Here is a 21,594-nt window from a genome sequence, read left to right on the forward strand (position 1 = left end):
GCCTCAGGCAAATTGGCTTGTTGATGAACCTGGCCAAGGAGTTATGGTCAAAAACATTTGGTTCAAGTTTGGTGAAGATCGGATGAGAAATGTTGGACTTAGAGCGCGGACGAAAGTAAAAAGGCCGATTTTCGGTAATTCAATGGCCATAATTCCAAAGTGCCTGGGCCAATTTGGCTAGTTACCGAACTTGGCCGAGGACTTACAGTTAAACACATTTTGTTCAAGTTTGGTGATGATTGAATGAAAAATGTTCGACTTAGAGCACGGACAAGAGTAAAAAGGCCGATTTTCGGTAATTCAAGGACCATAACTCTGAAGTGCCTGGAGCACTTTGGCTCATTATCGAACTTGCCCTACTAGAGCGCATGCACATTCCTGGAGCCAAAAGGACTCCTATACTACTCATGAGTAGAATAGGGGTCCTTTTGGCTCCTGGAATGCGCCTAAAATCTGTGCGTTTTTCGGTAATTCAAGGGCCATAATTCCGAAGTGCCTGGGCCGATTTGGCTAGTTATCGAACTTGGCCGAGGACTTATTGGCACACACATTTTGTTCAAGTTTGGTGAAGATCGGATGAGAAATATTCAACTTAGAGTGCGGACAAGCTTTGTGACAGACAGACAGACACACACACAGACAGGAGTAAATCAATATGTCTCCCACACCACTGTGTGGTGGGAGACATAATAAACTCCTTATGAACCTCTTGATGGATCATCACTAGCTAATTCGGCAGCATCCTTATAAGGTCCACTCCTACATTTGTTCAAATTTTAAGCTTGAAGGGGCCACCAGAGCTTAAAATAATATAAAAAAAGAAAAACCTTAAAAAATGACTCCTCATTCACCAAACTTGTTCTGTTTTTCTCACAAGATTATTAAAATTATTTCACCAAGCCCTTCTTGGAGCCTAAAATTGAAAAAAAAAAAAACTTTCAAGTGACTTCTTATGGACAGCTTAGTGGATCTTCACCAAACTTGGTCTTGCATGGTATTTTCTCAGGTTATAGCTCACCTGAGCTTATATTGCTGATGATGAGCTTTTAGAATCGCTGGATATTCACCCTCCCCCCCCCCCCCCCCCCTCCCCTCTGTCCACAGTTGGCTTCAAATAACTTCTTCTCATGAACTGCTTTATTCATTTTCACCAGATTTGGGCAGTTGCCTCCTGGCATAGACCTCTCATGAATTTTTATGATCTCATAGGACTGCATATAATAGTAATGGTCCCCTTTCAAATTTGTTCAAATGGTTTGGCTTGCCAACAAGCTAAAAATAGAAAAAAGCTTTAAATGACTTTATCTCATGAACCCCTTGATGGAACATCAAACTTGGTCTCCAGAATTCTTGGTCAGAATCACTGGCACCAGATCAGAAAGAAAATGCCTCCATACGTGTTATACCCTACCCCTCGGTATTCTATAAGAACCATGGTCATGAACGGGAAAGTGCACTAACCCGTTTCAATCGTACAGTTCTCAACTGAAACGCGCAGTTCGGTGAATGGGTAACCAGTATATTGAACAAGCGATAATTTATCTTCCATCGTGCACCAGTCACATTGTCTCAATATCCCATATTGCTGAGATTATCAACATATTTTATGCTTTCGTCAACGTTACAGAAAAACTTGCTTGACCTTCCCTAATGAACATCCGGTCTAGAGGTCACGGCAGTGTGCACATGTTTGGCGAAACGTAAACAAACAAAAACAGATTTTAAGAAAATCACAATTTTACACTATAACTCGAAATGATGAATGAAATTCATCTTGTATATGATCTTTAATTTGAAATCGTACATTGGTCTGCATCTGTTCTGTTTATTTTATTCATTTTGCACATTAATGCTGCATTTTCACATTTTAGCGAACACGTGTAGTAAAATGACAATTGACATACATTTTCACAACAGCCAATCAGAATGGTTTTGTAATCTAGAACGGAACTTCACCAGGGAAGTTCAAGCAAGTTTTTTGTGTAATGTTGAAATGGGCACTTTCAAAAAAAATGGCTAATTTTTTATAAAGCTCATATTTTGTTCATGTCTTACCCAAACAAACAGATTTGCATATTGAACAATGCGTTTTGTAGGTGAATACATTGTGTCAAAATTTTAGAGTGATATCTTTTATAATAAAAAAGTTACCTTGATTTTTAGGCCAAAAATTGTCATGAGTGTAAGATTTTAGCGTGACATTTCTGAAGTACATCTTGTTTCATAGCAATATTGAAGAAAAAAATGAAGAGGAACCCTTTAAATGTCTACCTTATATAAAAATACAGACACTTGACTAAATTTTGGTTGAACATACATGCATATTGTGAGTGACTAAAGACATTTTGTGCGCCCAAGAAGTTATGCACCCCTTGATTGAAAAAAAAATACTAAAAAGGGCTTTGTCATCAAAGAAAACAATACAGTTAATGGCACTGTTAGTTTTATAGCATTTTATTTGTACATAAACATTTTCAGAAGAGTATTTAAGCAAACTGCCTTTTACTGAACCCAATATGTTTATATGTGTGAGTGGTGGGGACCTTATCAAAAACAGGACTACTAAATGGTCAGGAGTCCCTTACAGAAGCAAGCCTCTGTGGCGTACATGCTGCGTATTTGCTGTGTATATGCCGCGAACACAGTAGTATGCCAGAGGAGTACATTTTACATACACCGCATGCCGCGTACATACCGTGTACTATTTCGACGAGTACACAGCATGTACGCAGGAAGTCACTAGTACACTTCAAGTACGCAGCACAGACTCTGAAAATTTAAGGAGTACACTGCATGTACGCAGGAGGGACTTGTACAAGAAAATAGTACACTGCATGTACACCGCAGATACTTTGAAATTTGTGCAGTACACTTCATATACGCAGGAAAGACTTGTACAATTTCTTTTGGCATTTATACTTAGTTTTTTTTTTATAAGTTAAAGTCTGAAGTAAACTTCATATACGCGGGAGGGACTTCATGCAGGAAGGATTTGTACATTTTTTTTTTTTGGAAGCAAGAACTTGATTTCCGAGTAACTTTTATCTTAATAGCATAGAATAGTTCAGATTACCGGTATTCTGAACAATAAAATTTTGCCAAACTATTTGCAATGTTCATTTGTGAAGCTGACATCTTAGTGATTTCTGAGCTGCACCTTGCATGCAGTGTAAAAATATATTCTTTTTCATTTTGAATTAATCCTGGAGCTTTCTAACTTGGATAATTGAAAAGCCTTATTTGAACTTCGTTGCATTACATTTTGTAATACATGAAATAATTACCAAGATAATGCCTCAACAGCGCCCGAATGAGAAGAATTAATAGCTCTCACTGTTATTTGAATACTCTTAAGCAAAACACCACTCTATCATGTTTTATAAAGGTTTTAATGCTCATTATGTTAACTCATAAAGGCCTCACCAAATTAAAAAGTTGTTTATCGGATTTGCCGCTCGTATATTTTCAGAACGTTTTTGGCTAATTGCGCTTGCCCCATTGGAAAAAATCAATCCAAAATTTTTTGGTGCGCTACTTTTTACGGACGTAAAAGTGTATAAATGCTTATATAATTCCAGTCCTAGATTGTTCTCAGATGGATTTTAATCAAAATAAATACATACTACGCACACATCGTCTATAATAAATCATAACACTTATATTTAGTTGCATTAAAGTTGTTTCCCCTTGATGCAGTTACGCCATTTTCTTCAAATGTTTACCAGATTACATGCTACAAAAATTGATTTATTTCATTGAAAAGTGGATGGAGAAAAGCATACTAATTTATTTGATAACATCAATCTACATTATTTTGGTAAGGGTAAATACTTATTGATGCATGTCACTTATCTTTTTTCTGTTTTTTTCTGTCCAAATGATCAGCATTTGCAAACGAAAGTTGGTGGGGTAAGGAATTTACATTATCACAGCAGTTTCGCCACAAGAGTACACAGCATGTATGCAGCAGGAGTACACAGCATGTACGCCGCAGGACTCGGGCCAGGAGTACACAGCATGTACGCCGCAGGAGTACACAGCATGTACGCCGCAGGGGTAGTACACCGCAGGCTCATTTGCATGTGAAAAGTGTATGTGCCGCGTACATGCTGCGTACTATTTCTCGCATACTAAATTCCTCCAGCGTACATTCTGTGTACTATGTAGTCCACAGCATGTACGCAGCAAGTAGTACGCGGCAGAGCTCATTTGCATGTCAAAAGTGTACTACAAACGTACTATCGGTGTATGTGCGGTGTATATCCTGCGTACTATTGATTTCAGTACACATCATGTACGCATCATATACGCTGTATGTACACAGCAAGAGTACGCAGCAGGCCTTTTTCTTCTGTAAGGGGTGTAAGATTTGTGATTTAACACCCCTAATTTTGAAAAACACTGTAAGAACCAACTTATGTGTACATTTTGTAAGAAATTGAGTGGACTGCTACACATGCAAGGTCATGTAAGTTCACTGATGACACTTGATTGACAGGACTGGTGTCAAGTATAAAAAATTTAAAAATATGTCAGGAGTGTAAGAATTATGTCATTATGAAAGCTTGGTACTGTCATGTATAGTGGCTGCATGAAATGAATGTAAGTAGAATTTATGTTTCTAAATATTATACTAAAACTGATTCAGACAAGTTTCAAAGGTTTTAAAATGTTAAAAAGCTTGTATTAATGTCAAAATGAAATTAATTGTGTTCATAAGCTATAAAAATCAAACCATTGTGTAACTAAGAACAGTATATGGCTTAAGATAATGCTATATTGGTCCATGTTGAATATGTAAACCATTAGAAGTCATGCCTTTTTAGGATTTTTAATATAAAGACCTATATTAGGGCTTTGTTTAAATCTTACACTCCTGACATATATGAAATGTTTAAATTTAAAGTGTATGTTCCACATTTTTGACTGAGCACATCAATATATTTTGATTATAAAATCAACAATTTACTATTTACATGAGAAATTAAATACAAAACACAACAATGTACCATTATGTAAATGGTAATGGTACTATATTTATATATGTATAGTAAATAATTTACAAATTTGTAATGTCCTGCATTACCTGTAATTTCAGATCAATAAACAATATTCAGATAAATAAGAAAAGTAAACTGTCTAAAAATCATGATGCACTGGACAAGAGAATCAAGAATCGTGAATAATTTTTATGTAAAAAAATTCAGAGAAAAATTAAAGTCTGATCCCACCAGGACAGAGACAAATGAAAAGTATAAACAAGAGGACCATGATGGTCCTGAATCGCTCACCTGTTCCCACATGACCCAGTTTTGAGTACGATGTTGTTTTTTCTATTATTTGACATAGTGACCTAGTTTTTGAGCTCATGTGACGCAGTTTTGAACTTGACCTAGATATCATCAAGATAAAAATTCTGACCAATTTTCTTGAAGATCCATTGAAAAATATGGCCTCTAGAGAGGTCAGAAGGTTTTTCTTTTATTTGACCTATTGACCTAGTTTTTGAAGATATGTGACCTAGATATCATAAAGGTGAATATTCTCACTAAATTTCATGAAGATCTCATGAAAAATTTGGCCTCCAGAGAGGTCACAAGGTTTTTTTATTATTTGACTTACTGACCTAGTTTTTGATGGCACGTGACCCAGTTGCAAACTTGATCTAGATATCATCAAGGTGGAAATTCTGACCAATTTTCATGAAGATCGATTCAAAAGTATGGCCTCTAGAGAGGTCACAAAATTTTTCTATTTTTAGACCTACTGACCTAATTTTTGATTGCAGTTGACCCAGTTTCAAACTTGACCTAGATATCATCAAGATGAACATTTAGACCAATTTTCATACAGATCCCATGAAAAAAATGGCCTCTAGAGAGATCATAAGGTTTTTTCATTATTTGACCTACTGACCTAGTTTTTGACCGCACATGACCCAGTTACAAACCTGACCTAGATATCATCATGCTGAACATTCTCTCCAATTTTCATGAAGATCCTTGAGAAATATGGCCTCTAGAGACATCACAAGGTTTTTCTATTTTTAGACCTACTGACCTAGTTTTTGATTGCAGTTGACCCAGTTTCGAACTTGACCTAGATATCATCAAGATGAACATTCTGACCAATTTTCATGAAGATCTCTTGAAAAATATGGCCTCTAGAGAGGTCACAAGGTTTTTCTATTTTTAGACCTACTGACCTAGTTATTGACCACATGTGACCCAGTTTCAAACTTGACCTAGATATCATCAAGGTGAACATTCTGACCAATTTTCATAAAGATCCCATGAAAAATATGGCCTCTAGAGAGGTCACAAAGTTTTTTTATTTTAAGACCTACTGACCTAGTTTTGACTGCACGTGACCCAGTTTCAAACTTGACCTAGATATCATCAAGGAGAACATTCTGACCAATTTTCATGAAGATCCATTGAAAAATATGACCTCTAGAGAGGTCACAAGGTTTTTCTATTTTTAGACCTACTGACCTAGTTTTTGACCGCACGTGACCCAGTTTCGAACTTGACCTAGATATCATCAAGGTGAACATTCTGACCAATTTTCATGAAGATCTCATGAAAAATATGGCCTCTAGAGAGGTCACAAGGTTTTTCTATTTTTAGATCTACTGACCTAGTTTTTGACCGCACGTGACCCAGTTTCAAACTTGACCTAGATATCATCAAGATGAACATTCTGACCAACTTTCATAAAGATCCCATGAAAAATGTGACCTCTAGAGTGGTCACAAGCAAAAGTTTACACACGCACGCACAGACGACGGACGCTGCGCGATCACAAAAGCTCACTTTGTCACTTTGTGACAGGTGAGCTAAAAAACAGAAAAAGGAACAGAACCTTGCCTACAAGAAAAAATATTTTGTAGTCCGGCATGGCCAAAATAGTACAGTGGAGAATCCTGTGATTAACAAGAGCTGTCTGATGACAGCGCGCTCGACTATTCAAAGAATTGATTGAAGAATGGGGTCAAAATATTTCCACGGATATTCAGACAAAAGAAATAAATAGATTAGACAAACACTGTTCCTGTATTACTTTGATTTCGATAAGTCTTGCACTAAATGGCAATATATGAGCCAATTTCAAAGTCCAAAAAGGGCCATAATTCAGTCAAAATAGTTATGTAGTCTTGCCTACAGATGGAAATCATAATGATAAACAAGTGTTCAAAGTTTAAAAGCCATATGTCAAATAGTTTTGACAAAACATGGACTTGTATGAAAACAGAACCAATTTCAAAGTCCAAAAAGGGCCATAATTCAGCCAAAATAGATGACAGAGTTATGTTCTCTTTCCTACAGATAGAGACTATTATACTAAACAGGTGATAAAAGTTTCAAAGCCCTATGTCAAACACTTTACAAAAAATATGAACTGGTACGAAAAACTTAACCAAGATTTCTAAGTCAAAAGGGGCCATAATTCAGCCAAAATCCTTGATGGAGTTATGTGCTCTTGCCTATAACTGGACATGGTGATTGTAAACAAGTGTTGAAAGTTTCAAAGCTTTATCTCAAAAGACTTTGTCAAAATATGAACTGGTACGAAAAACTTAACCATGATTTCTAAATCAAAAGGGGCCATAATTCAGCCAAAATCCTTGATGGAGTTATGTGCTCTTGCCTATAACTGGCCATGATGATGGTAAACAAGTGTTGAAAGTTTCAAAACTTTATCTCAAAAGACTTTGTCAAAATGTGGACTGGTACGAAAAACTTAACCCAAGGTGTGACGCCGACGCCGTGGTGAGTAGGATAGTTGTACTTATTCTTCAAATAGTCGAGCTAAAAAGGAATCACTTATTATTCTCTCAGATGAATTAGTACATAATGCTAAGGCTGTCCATGCTTTCACAGATCAGCTGTTTATCCACCTCATGAAGAATCCTGGCCCATGCAAATTCAAGGTCCTGCATAGGTTTACAGATAATTGTGCTGTTCAGTACAAGTCCAAGGTGGTTTTACTATTTGCCTTATCAATGAAAATTCAAGTTATAAAATCTTAACTCATAGCAGCTACTAATGAACCGCAAGATACAGATCTCAGTAATAATGCTGATTGTACAACACGCCAGAGTGTACAATCATTTCAGGATCAGAAACGTAAAATAGCCACATTTTAGTATCATAAAACGCCTGCCATATGTCCTGATTTGGATGAATCGAGGAGCTCATCTCGATGCCAGATGTTCTCAGTGCAAACTGACTGAACAAACTATGGAGTGATACACTTTGGACAGTTTTATGTTCTGCGTTCAGTCAGGGCTCTCGTTTGGCAAAAATTGGGGCCAAATATCGACCCCATTTCCCCCTCAAAATAATATGTTTTTTTTCCCCCTATACAAAAAAATTCCCCCTCGAGTCCAAGAACATCAGTGCTAAGCGATTTGCAGTGGACTTGTTGGCCTTAAAATTTTATTGTTTCCGAAAATTCAGTAGCTCAGAGAAAAAAATACAAAGTGTGATGCCTGAATAAGGTTGTTTATAATTGGCAGAATTCATACAGCAGAGTTTATAATTAACAGAATTCAGGTTTGGGTCAGCAAAATTGAAAAGCATGATTATATTTGTTTGCATTTCTTTTTGTGTTTGAAATTCCCCCTCAAAGGATTTTTTTGAAAAATCATGCAAAATTCCCCCCATTTTTGGACCCTGGACCCAAAAAGCAAACGAAAGCCCTGTCAGTGTTCAGTTTGTTTGTTGTATACTGTGACACTTTAACTTGAAAGTCATCTCGAGTATTTTAAACTTTGTTATTGTGGCAGATATCTTGCAGCTATTTTTAACACTGAAAATATATTGCTGTTCTATCTAAAAGGTGACTTACTTTACAAAAATATAAAAATGACTCAAAGTGTAAGATTTGCAATTTAGAATTTTGGTAAAAGATGCTGTTTTTACATATAAATTAGAAACATAAGTACAGTTGAACTTCAATGGCTCGAACTCGGATCTTTCGAACACCCTGGATCGCTCGAACTCTTTGCCCGGTCCCGAATTTATTCCTTCTTTATTCTATATAGTTCTACCTCGTATGGCTCGAACTTCGAAAATTCGAACTCTCGAACTTATTTGGTGGTCCCCTCGGCTTAATTACAGTGATAATTACACCTATTCAGTCGAACAGACACTTTTTGCCAGGATGGCTTGTGTTTACAAAGTTTTTCATACTTCTGCCTGACATTCGCCAAGTTTCCCCTTTAACCGGTGCGTGCATAATTTTCACACGCTTACGTAATTAGCGTTGGTATACGACAAACAAATTAAACAAAGTGACTTTTGTTCACTGCAATGCTTTAATGGGCTTTGATTTATACGAATAAAATTATTTAAAATGATAAAGCAATGTACATTCTACGTCTGCCTTTATAATTTCTGCATAAAAACGGGAGATCCGACGTCAACTTTCATACTGCTTTAGCATGGCTGAACATCTTAGTAAAGGACCCGGATACGGGGGGATAGCTAAGTCGGCTACTGGAAAGCAATATATTTGATAATATTTGTACTGGACTAAGATTCAAAAAGGTTTGTTATTCATGTCTTTCTATTTGATGTTGTCTTCACCAAATTCTTATAATTATATTAGTGTTTTATCTGTGTTTTTCCGTATCTATGTCATGTTTGAAAATAAATAATAAAGCATATTTCAGCATTCGTTTTTTATTTATCATCGTATCACACACATATTTAGGTACAATATGACAATATATTACGATGTAAAGTTTGTAACACATCATGCCCTCAAATTCCCAAATTCAAAATGGCCGCCATTTGGATGGCTCCAACAACGGAAAACTCGAACTAATTTCCATGGGACCCTCGAGTTCGAGCCATCGAAGTTCGACTGTATGTCAGAATTCTTTGGACTTGCTCTTAAGTCAGGAGTGTAAGATTTCGTTCTTTCTTTAAAGTTATGACCATTGTTCTTGAAATGAGATCAGTGAAATAGTTTGTTTTCATTATTTGTTGCAAAGGTATTTGTTGCTTAAAATACTATGGTTTTGCTCATATTTTATTACAAAAAGTAACAAATTTAAAACTTTCATATTGGATGATATAAGCAAATTGATGGTTTTAGCCTCAGTTAAAAAGTTTGCCATGAAATATAGCTTACAAGTTAATGACTTTTATATTTAGAGTTATAACTGACAGAAACTTGTTACATTAAGCAACAGAAACTAAGAGTATAGTTGTAATAGTAGACTTCGTTATTATTAAGTCAGGAGTGTAAGATTTTGTTCTTTCTTTAAAAGTTATGACCATTGTTCTTGAAATGAGATCAGTTAAAACAGTTTGTTTTCATTATTTGTTGCAAAGGTGTTTGTTGGTTAAAGTAGTATGGTTTTGCTGATATTTTATTACAAAAATTAACAAAGTTAAACTTCCATATTGGTTGATATAAACAAATTGATGGTTTTAGCCTCAGTAATAAATTCTGCCAAGAAATAATGCTCACATGTTAATGATTTTTGGTGGCTGCTGCCACCAGTGTTAAAAAGAATACTCTGTTTGAGAAATCTTGTCAGTTCTTAAGACCATCCTAACAACCAAAAATAGTTCCAGGCTTTCCAGGGAAATAATTATCTACACAACGTGCAGAATATGCAATGCAACAATATATGCCTTGATACCATTTTTAATGTAAATTCGGCAACTAAAATCAATACAAACTGAAGCCAACGTTTTAATTAAAACAACCACGTGTATGAATACAAATATGCAAATTTATGATCACGTGAATAAACGTTGACCTCATGTCACCTGAACTGAGCGATGATATTGATTAGCTATTGCATAGTACTGGCCGAGGTCACGTAGCTTATAACGTAGAAAAAGTTGAAACCTAGCCGGGAATCCAGACTGACAATTCAAACATGTTTCCTAACCGCATTGTCACAGGTATAACTCCCGAAATATAAGACTGTATTTGATAAAGAACGATGACTTCTAATAGCAACAATAATCTACAGATTATATAAATCCACAGATAATCCACGGCTAAAAATAGAAACGGAATTTCAACGGAAAAGTTTCCGAACATTTCCCGTCCATAGACAATACCAGTTTGTACCTACCATAGCTTTTCCAGCAAGTTGTAACAATTTTCAAGTATGTCAGAATAAACTTAAATGTTCGTCAATCATAGCTATCAAAATATAAGATATTATGTTAATGCAACCCTAGTGATCTAAGAATGTTACCGAATTTTAGACAGTATTGTCTCGTTGTCGTTTCAAACACTCGAAAATGTGACCACATGTTAATTAGGCTATTTATAGAAAATCGATAATCAGCAGTGATACGGATTTCCTCAGGCGTTGCTACTCCCAATTAACACTAATTAGCGCACTAATTTAGTAAGATGATTTAGAACAGAACAGAACAGGACAGTAATTTATTGATATAACTTAAACATGTACAGTTCATCGTTATATTAAGAACAAATATAATTAAACATGCTTTGCAATACGAGAGTGAACAAAACAAAAGAATATTCAGCTAAAATTCATTCAATATTGTTTGCAATGTGACCTGCTGTGAGAATCAAAGACATGTATGTTTTCTAAATAATATTCCCTCACGGATAATCTTCCTTCAGCAAGTGTACAACATAAGATACTATATTAATGCATAGTTACACATGTATTCGGTACAATTTCGTCTAACAAAACACGAATTATCAACGGGCGCAGCGATGATATCAATACTCGCCTTTTTGAAACGACAATATGTCAGAGTGTATCAAGCCATCGGATAACAGATTTGACCAACTTAAAAATTGAATATTGTTTTAAGACAGATTCTGCTCACTTCAGTCGCACCAAGAGTAAACCAACATAGTGCATTTGTGACCAGCATGGACCTGCGGATCCGTACAGTCTGGTCCAAGCTGTTCGCTAACGGTTTCTCTAGTTGCAATAGGCTTTGAAAGCAAACAGCATGGATCCTGACCAGACTGCACGGATGCACAGGCTGGTCTGGACCCATGCTGGTCGCAAACGCACTATGTTGGATTTCTCATGGTGCGGCTCAAAATATCTGGATTGATACAAATATGTTTAAAAAATTAAAACGGTTTCGTTTCGCCAGTTACATAATTTATTTTTCGATTTTTTTCACGGTCTGACTAAAGTTGTAAGTTTGTCTGACTTAAATGTCCAACATTTTTGCGAAGCCTGCTGTTATGTCTAGCGGACTTTTGAGTACCGGTATAACAGATGGAGTGATAATTAATGCGCCTCTTAAATACACTGGCTGCAGAATTGAAATTCTGAGGTGCATTTGTGGTGCATGTTTTGTGCTGTTTTCTTCCACAAAAATTTCATGAAAACCAAAGTTATCCGATAAGGACTAAATCAGTGTGTATATAATTAATGACAGGCACTGCCCAAAAGCTTTAGAAAGAAATCTTAAAAGCTGAATGGTTTGTAGAAAAAATCATTTATTTACAGTAAAATAATTTAAATTGTTGTTTTCGTCACAAATAATCAAAAAGGATCAAAACTATTCGTTAAAGACAGAATCAGTGAAGGCAATGCATAACAATGCATCTGAACTTTATTTTTGACCCCCTATGTCACGTTTTTAGTCATTTTTTCTGAAAGTGCCCAAATTACTATAAACTACGCGTTGTTTTTCTAAGATAAGATGCATTGAAAAAATGTGACCGGTACACAATGGAAGATAAATTACCACTTGTTTGATATCCATAGTACACATTTACCGCACTGCGTGTTTTAGGTATGAAATGCGCGATTGAAACGGGTTAGTATATTTTCCCGTTCATGACCATGGTTCTTAAAGAATACCTAGGGGTAGGGTATAACACGTACTGAGGCATATTCTTTCTGATCTGGTGCCAGTGGTCAGAATATTACCTTCAATAAAATCTTGGATATCCTAGGTCACTAGGTCAGTTATTATAAAAACCTTGTTAACACTTATAGAGGCCACATTTTTTATAGCAATGTTATGAAAGTTTGTCAGAATTGTCTCTACAAAATCTAGGACAGATTTAAAACTGGGTTACCTGAGACCAAACGCTGTAAAAGCCACATTTTCCGTTTGATCTTCTTAAAACTGGGTTATCTGAATTCAAAAACTGTCACTAGAGCAAAACATTCAAAAACCTTCTTTTACACTTTTGAGGCCACATTTTTTATTTTTGTACTTCATTGTAAGGGGGGTATACTGATTTCAGGTTGTTTGTTTGTCTGTCTGTCCGTAGACACAATCTTGTGCGCACCAACTCTCCTCATCCCGTTGACACAATTAAATGAAACTTCACACAAGTGATCAGTAACAACAGTAGTTGTGCATGGTGCATGTTAGGTTCTTTCAGAAAAAAAATTGCAGAGTTACGGTACTTTGTTTTTTGTTACTATACTATATACATAGAGTCTGCATTATGCAATCTTGTGGGTGCCTAATCTCCTGAACTCATGCACACAATTTAATAAAACTTAAAACAAGTGATCAGTAGTAACCCTAGTTGTGCATGGTGCATGTTCTTTCAGAAAAAAATTCTGCAGAGTTATGAGAGTTTGTTTTTAGCTCACCTGAGCCAAAGGCTCATGGTGAGCTTTTGTGTTTCTCAATGTCCGTCGTCCGTCTGTCAACATTTTCTAAAAAAATCTTCTTGAAAACCACTGGGCAGAATTACACCAAACTTCACAGGAATGATCCTTGGGTGGCCCTCTTTCAAAATTGTTCAAAGAATTGAATTCCATGCAGAACTCTGGTTGCCAGGAAAAACTTTAAAAAAAAATTTGTCCAAAACCGCAAGGCTTTGAGCCTTGATATTTGACATGTGACATCATCTAATGGTCCTCTGTGAAAATTATTCAAATTATGCCCCTGGGGTGAAAAGAGGCCATGCCGGGGGGTGGGGGGCACAAGCTTTACATGGACTTACATAGGAAAAAACTTTAAAAATCTTCTGGTCTAAACCCATAAGACCTAGGCCTTTGATATTTAGTATGTAGCATTGCCTTGTGGTCCTCTACCAAAATTGTTCAAATTGTAACCCTGGGGTGAAAAGAGGCCCTGCCCAGGGGATCTCAAGTTTTACGTAGACTTATATAGGAAAAAACTTTAAAAATCTTCTTGCCTGAAATTGCAAGGCCTAGGCTTTTGATATTTGTTATGTTGCATTACCTAGTGGTCCTCTACCATAATTGTTTAAATTATGTCTCTTGGGTGAAGAGGCCCTGCCCTGGGGGTCCCAAGTTTTACATAGACTTACATAGGTAAAAACCATAAAAATCTTCTTGTCTGAAACCACAAGGCATAGGCCTTTGATATTGGGTATATAGCATTGCCTATTGGTCCTCTACCAAAATTGTTCAAATTATGCCCCTGGGGTGAAAAGAGGCCCCACCCAGGGGGTCACTTTTTTATGAGTTATATAGGAATAAATAGTTAAGAAATTATCAGATCATATTTCCTAGACTGTTTAATTATAATAACCTGATTACCCCAAGTGATTAGGGGTCACTTGACTGTGACCTTGACCTGCTGACCTACTTTCTTGTTTTTTAAGATACAGCCTTGAAATTTGGATGGCATGTACAGTTTTACACACTGATCTTAAAACTGACTTTCAGTGACCATGAATTTGACCTACTGACCTACTTTCTAATATTTTAGCATCAGTTTGCCATTTTAAACATATGGCTCATATTACTCAGATGAGCGACTCAGGGGAAACAGACAATTTGGCTGTTTAAGCCAGGTGACGCTGATTGTGGGGGCAGCCAGTATATATATTTTTCAGACTTCTGACCAGTGTTCAGTCATAATTTTAGGCCTGAACACTGGTCAGAAGTGCATTTACCCCCGCAATACTAAATTATGGTTTTCTTAGCAATCGACAACTCCGGCGTGTGTTATAGTAACAGCAAAAATTGTCATTTTCGCCATTTTGTTAAAGGGAAACTACTCTCCATGCTTACTGTCTACGCTAAAATCTAAGATTGCCATTAGAAGATCGAGTGGTTTATATTTCTTTCAAACAAAATTAATTTCATAAAAATTTAATAGATGAAAGAAATATAAAAAAAAATTCACAAATATTTTGATACTAATTAAAGATCGAGTATTATCTTTAACCGAGATAAAACTGTGAACAATAAAAGTGACACAAGGTGACATGCTAATTACCGATAGTTACTGGCCATTTTGGTCCTACCAAAAAGATGATCACACCTTTTGTTATCAGTTTGAATTGAGAAGCTCATGTCATTTTGTAATTAGTAATTAACTTCTTCAACGACTGTGTTTTTTGTAGGCGTCAACAAACTTTTCATTGGTCAAAAATTGTGATGAAGTCACGCGAAACTTAGCAATCACGTGTTTCTCAAAAATCGGGTATCTCCAGCAATTCTCGCCTAAAAATTGGCTTTGTAAGAAACATGACCGCTGAAAGGGGTCAAATATGGCGGTTGGGAGGCAATTCCGGTGACCACGGATGGGAGGTGACCGCTGAATAAAGTGATGAAATAGAGGAAAGTCCACGAGGGCATCATGAAATGACCGCTGAATGGAGGTGAACACTGATCGGAGGTGACTGTTAGTACATGTTAGACTGTACAATATACATACAGTCTGCATATGCAATCTTATGTGTGCCTAATCTCCCGAACCCTTCCACACAATTAAATGAAACGTTGCACAAATGATCAGTACCAACCCTAGTTGTGCATGGTGCATGTTACGTTCTTTTAGATAAATATTCTGCAGAGTTATGGGACTTTGTTTTTTGTTACTATGCTATAAACATAGTCTGCATATCCTTTCAGCTACCATAGCAGACTAATGCGTACCATAAAAACGGGGGTCGCTATTACCGCTATCATACACCGACTGACTACCGCAGACGCCTAAAACATACCATCAAAACGAGGGTCCACATTACCCATATCGTACAGTGTAGGACTACTGGAATTTTTTTGTTTTTTAGCTCACCTTAGCACGAAGTGCTCAAGGTGAGCTTTTGTGATCGCCCTGTGTCCGTCGTCAGTCCATCCGTCCGTTGTCAACAATTTGACTGTTAACACTCTAGAGATCACAATTTTGACCTAATCTTAATGGAACTTGGTCAGAATGTTACCCTCAATAAAATCTTGGACGACTTTGATATTGGGTCATCTGGGGTCAAAAACTAGGTCACCAGGTCAAATCAAAGGAAAAGCTTGTTAACGCTCTAGAGGTCACAATTTTAACCCAATCTTAATGAAACTTGGTCAGAATGTTACCCTTAATAAAATCTTGGACGAGTTTGATATGGGTCATCTGGGGTCAAAAACTAGGTCACCAGGTCAAATCGAAGGAAAAGCTTGTAAACTCTCTAGAGGTCACAATTTTGGTCCAATCTTAATGAAACTCAGTCAGAATGTTACCCTCAATAAAATCTTGGACAGATTTGATATTGGGTCATCTGGGGTCAAAAACTAGGTCACCAGGTCAAATCAAAGGAAAAGCTTGTTATCACTCTAGAGGTCACAATTTTGGCCCAACCTTAATGAAACTTGGTCAGAATGTTACCCTCAATAAAATCTTGGACGAGTTTGATATTAGGTCATCTGGGGTCAAAAACTAGGTCACAAGGTCAAATCAAAGGAAAGACTTGTTAACACTGTAGAGGTCACATTTATGACTATATCTTGATGAAATTTGGTCAGAATGTTAATCTTGATGATCTCAAGGTCCAGTTTGAATCTGGGTCATGTAGGGTCAAAAACTAGGTCACTAGGTCAAATCAAAGGAAAAGCTAGTTAACACTCTAGAGGCCACATTTATGACCATATCTAAATGAAACTAAGTCAGAATGTTAATCTTGATGATCCATAGGTCAAATTCAAATCTGGGTCAGGTAGGGATCAAAAACTAGGTCACCAGGTTAAATCAAAGAAAAAGCTTGTTAACATTCTAGAGGTCACAATTTTGGCCCAATCTTAATGAAACTTGGTCAGAATGTTACCCTCAATAAAATCTTGGACGAGTTTAATATTGGGTCATCTGGGGTCAAAAACTAGGTCACCAGGTCAAATCAAAGGAAAAGCTTGTTAACACTGTAGTGGCCACATTTATGACCATATCTTAATGAAACTTGGTCAGAATGTTAATCTTGATGATCTATAGGTCAAGTTTAAATCTGGGTCAAGTGGGGGTCAAAAACTAGGTCACTAGGTCAAATCAAAGGAAAAGCTTGTTAACACTCTAGAGGCCACATTTATGACTGTATCTTCATGAAACTTAATCAGAATGTTAATCTTGATGATCTTTAGGTCAGGTTTGAATCTGGGTCATGTGGGGTCAGAAACTAGGTCACTGGGTCAAATCAAAGGAAAAGCTAGTTAACACTAGAGGCTACATTTATGACCATATCTTAATGAAACTTGGTCAGAATGTTGATTTTGATGATCTTTAGGTCAATAGGTCAGGTGAGCGATACAGGGCCTTCATGGCCCTCTTGTCTTTGTATCTGGGGGGCGGGTGGGGGTGAATTTGAAGGCTTTTTACTTTTTGCAGAATTTCATCTGAAGTGTAAACTTTCATGTTATATGTTTTATGTTATTAACAAAACAGTATGAAATCAGTTAAACTAATAAGTTAAGTCATTTATATGACATACTAAATAATATTACGCAACAAATCACAGGACTGGTGTCCACTAAACTTAAAAACAAAATCAAACGTCTTGTGCGCAATAATGTTCTAAAATCACTGTTATCGCAAACTGTTGATAAGATAATCCTTTTCAGGCAATTAAGGGATCATTACTCTCCAAAAATACCAATTAGTTCTGAAGGTTGCTCGTCGCGGTAATTACCAAACTCTGTTTTTAAAATTTAAATAATTACTCATTTCTATGCTACGGTATTTAAAGCTTTTTTACTACGTCTGCATTATGCAGCTTCGGCATTCTAGGAGTCTGAAAACCTCAGATCTGCAACTAATGCGTTTTGTAGACTTTTCTCCAATTACTTTCACTGTGGCACTACGGTAATTCTAAATGTTTTCCAGTAAAATACAAACTTGCACTGTGGTAACCGATTTTGATGTACAATCGCTATTTGGTGCATACGATTTTTCTAGACTGAAATAGTGTACATTTATATACTACGGCAATAATATTTTAAATTGTTATTGCACATGGAACATACATATATACACTGGTAATTCTCTACAGAACGCTTCTTCGTTTTTACGCCACATCGGTAATATATATTCACACATCGCTTCTTCCAGTTGCATATTAGATTTGTGTACATTTATAAATCCATTATGGAAGTATTGTACTTTTCATCTTTAAAACTCAAACTTTATTTAAGAATGCATTTAAGTTATTCCAAAGTACACAGTCATGGTAATTTTGACTTTGAGCTCCATGCATTATGCATTATAACGCATAGAAACTCTGAAATACTTTATAAATGGTACAGTATTCAGTATTCTACATGTGACTTTGTATGCTCATTATATTCATTTGTAGTTCGGGTCCGTAGTGTAGGAGATACCTCTCAATGGTGGAGGGTTGTAGGTTCGAGCCCTGCTGCCAACTACGATTTTTTATGTGAGAAAGTAGGCAGTTGCTACGGACTTTGGCGTCTAGTACTGGTCTTTCCCAGGAACGATGGTTAGGCCTAGCCGTGAACTGCCTGCCTGATATAACTTGAATAATGTTTAAAACGGCCGTAAATCCGAACAAAAACAAACTATTCATTAATATACTCTGGTACTGTGGCAAATTGGCAATTTTCTTCAAGATGTAAAATCGTCATTTCGAGGATTTTGGCAATTAATTCTACCCTATCGACACTTTTTGTAGACAGAAATACTTTAAATACTAAAGCATAGAAATTATATACATTTGCAATATGGCCTGGCAATGTGTGATTCGACTGGGATCTATACACTCAATCTCCCGATTATGAGGAAGACTGTCTAACCACTGAGCTACAGGCTCCAGGCAGAATAAAACCTTTAACTCCAGAATGGAACCCAATGACTGGAAAGCCCCATGAATTATTCAATTGAAACAGAACAAAGGATAAAATTCTAACTTTATTTAACGTTTCTTTTGTCAAAAGTTGGTAATATCTCGTATTAATTTCAATGAAGACAGAGCATAATATAATCAGATGTTCTTTTTAAAGTCTTGTTCCAAAAAGAAATAATTGAATTTCCTAAAGAAACGTTCATAATCACTTCAGTTCTAGAAGTATTAGTATGAACTGTTTCCAAAACTGTACATGAATGTGTTTTTGGTGAAATGAGCTCTTACAACTCTTCATTATATAACCAGACCATTGACACCTAAATTGTGACTTTAAAGAAAAGTCTCAACGGAATACAGCTCGCGACTGGGACACGCTCTAATTTAAATACAGTAATAATAATAAATATAGTTATTTGAAAATCTGTTTGAAAGTCAATAAAGCATAACAAACTAAGAAAAAGACACTACTAGCTACTATTATAAGTTGTACCACGAAGTGTTATTCGACCTTTTTGAGTTTTGTTTTGGCACTTGCATCAGATACACCACAAAAACAGATTATGAATATGTATAAATTTAAATGAACCTGAATAAGGTATATTTGACGCATTTTCATGAAAGACAGTCAGAGGTATGGTCCGATCCGCTGACATAACTTGGTAGGAGACTAGAAGTAAAATAAAAATTACAACTAAACGAAAGCAAGTTGTAAAAGCTATAACAGATGAGGATCATGCATTACTTACAAGTCATCGCAAAAGGTTACATAGAGCATGTGTAATGTTACACAATCAGTTCACCAAAAGTCATGAAATAATTCCTGTTTTTAGCTCACCAGAGCCAAAGGCTCAGGGTGAGCTATTCTGATCAGTCACCATCCGGCGTCCATAAACTTTTACTTTAAATGACATCTCCTCATAAACCGCTAGGCCAATTTCATTCAAACTTCACAGGAATGTTCCTTGGGTGAAGCTCTACAAAAATTATTCAAAGAATTGAATTCCATGCAGAACTCTGGTTGCCATGGCAACAGAAAGGAAAAACTTTAAAAAATCTTCTTCTCAAAAATCAGAAGCCCTAGAGCTTAGATATTTGGTGTGAAGCATTGCCTAGTGGACCTCTACCAAATTTATTCAAATCATGACCCCGGGGTTAAAATTGACCCCGCCCCAGGAGTTACTTGATTTTACATAGGAAAATCTTAAAAAATCTTCTTCTCAAAAACCAGAAGCCCTAGAGCTAAGATATTTGACATGTAGCATTGCCTAGTGGACCTCTACTAAAATTGTTCAAATCATGACCCCGGCGGTCAATTTTTGACCTTGCCCCAGGGGTCACTTGATTTTACATAGGAAAATCCTCAAAAAATTTCTAAAAATAAACCAGAAGGCCTAGAGCTTAGATATTTCACATGTAGCATTGCCTAGTGGACCTCTACAAAATTTGTTCAAATTATGACCTCAGGGGTCAAAATTGACCCCGCCCCAGGGGTCACTTGATTTTACATAGGAAAATCTTAAAAAAAAATCTAAAAATAAACCAGAAGGCCTAGATCTTAGATATTTCACGTGTAGCATTGCCTAGTGGACCTCTACAAAATTTATTCCAATCATGACCTCCGGGGTCAAAATTGACCCCGCCCAGAGGTCACTTGATTTTACAAAGGAAAATATATGGAAAATCTTCAAAAATTTTCTAAAAATAAACCAGAAGGCCTATATCTTAGATATTTGACATGTAGCATTGCCTAGTAGACTTCTACAAAAAATTTTCAAATCATGACCCCCGGGGTCAAATTGACCCCGCCCCATGGGGTTACTTGATTGTACATAGAAAAATCTTCAAAATTTTCTAAAAATAAACCAGAAGGCCTAGATCTTAGATATTTGACATGTAGCATTGCCTAGTGGACCTCTACAAAATTTGTTCAAATCATGACCCCGCCCCAGGGGTCACTTGATTTTACATAGGAAAATCTTCAAAAAATTACTAAAAATAAACCAGAAGGCCTAGAGCTTAGATATTTCACATGTAGCATTGCCTAGTGGACCTCTACAAAATTTGTTCAAATCATGACCCCACCCCAGGGGTCACTTGATTTTACATACAGTGAAACACGGCTCACTCGAGGTCGCAAAGGGATGAGCAAAATGCTCAAGTTATCCATGGTTTCGAGCGACCCAAACATTGACCAACATATGAAGAAAATTGAAGTTTGTTTTACCAGTTATTGTAATCGGGGCCATTTGCAGAGGAAACGGTGATGCGTTATAATAACGCACTCATGACATTTTCAAAAACGTATTTCAAACGCTATCTATAATAGACCTTTCAATATGTAATAAAAAACAACTAAAAAAATTTTTATTTCAAAAACTGTACTGAAATTTGCAATTTTCTTCTCCAAATTAAGATATCGTGATTATCGTCTAAATTTTATGAAAAGGCTATATTATTTCCTTTATTTACATGCAAACAACTGCTGATCTTCTCGATCCCGCAGAGAAAAAGTAATAAATAATAACATACTTGCTTTAATCTAAAACAAACAGTATTCGATCA

At 36.3% G+C, this 21,594-nt stretch overlaps 1 protein-coding gene and 1 long non-coding RNA gene across 9 annotated transcripts in view; one reads left to right on the forward strand and one right to left on the reverse strand.

Annotated features, from left to right (window-relative positions):
- Positions 1–21,594, forward strand: part of LOC123529339 (bromodomain-containing protein DDB_G0280777-like) — a 272,760-nt gene that overhangs the window by 193,069 nt on the left and 58,097 nt on the right. The window lies entirely within an intron of this gene.
- LOC128547850 (uncharacterized) overlaps positions 1–21,594 on the reverse strand; it is a 40,375-nt gene that overhangs the window by 1,466 nt on the left and 17,315 nt on the right. The gene's annotated exons all lie outside the window — the stretch shown is intronic.

This window comes from Mercenaria mercenaria, chromosome 13 (genome assembly GCF_021730395.1).
Source record: "Mercenaria mercenaria strain notata chromosome 13, MADL_Memer_1, whole genome shotgun sequence".
Lineage (NCBI taxonomy): Eukaryota > Metazoa > Mollusca > Bivalvia > Venerida > Veneridae > Mercenaria > Mercenaria mercenaria.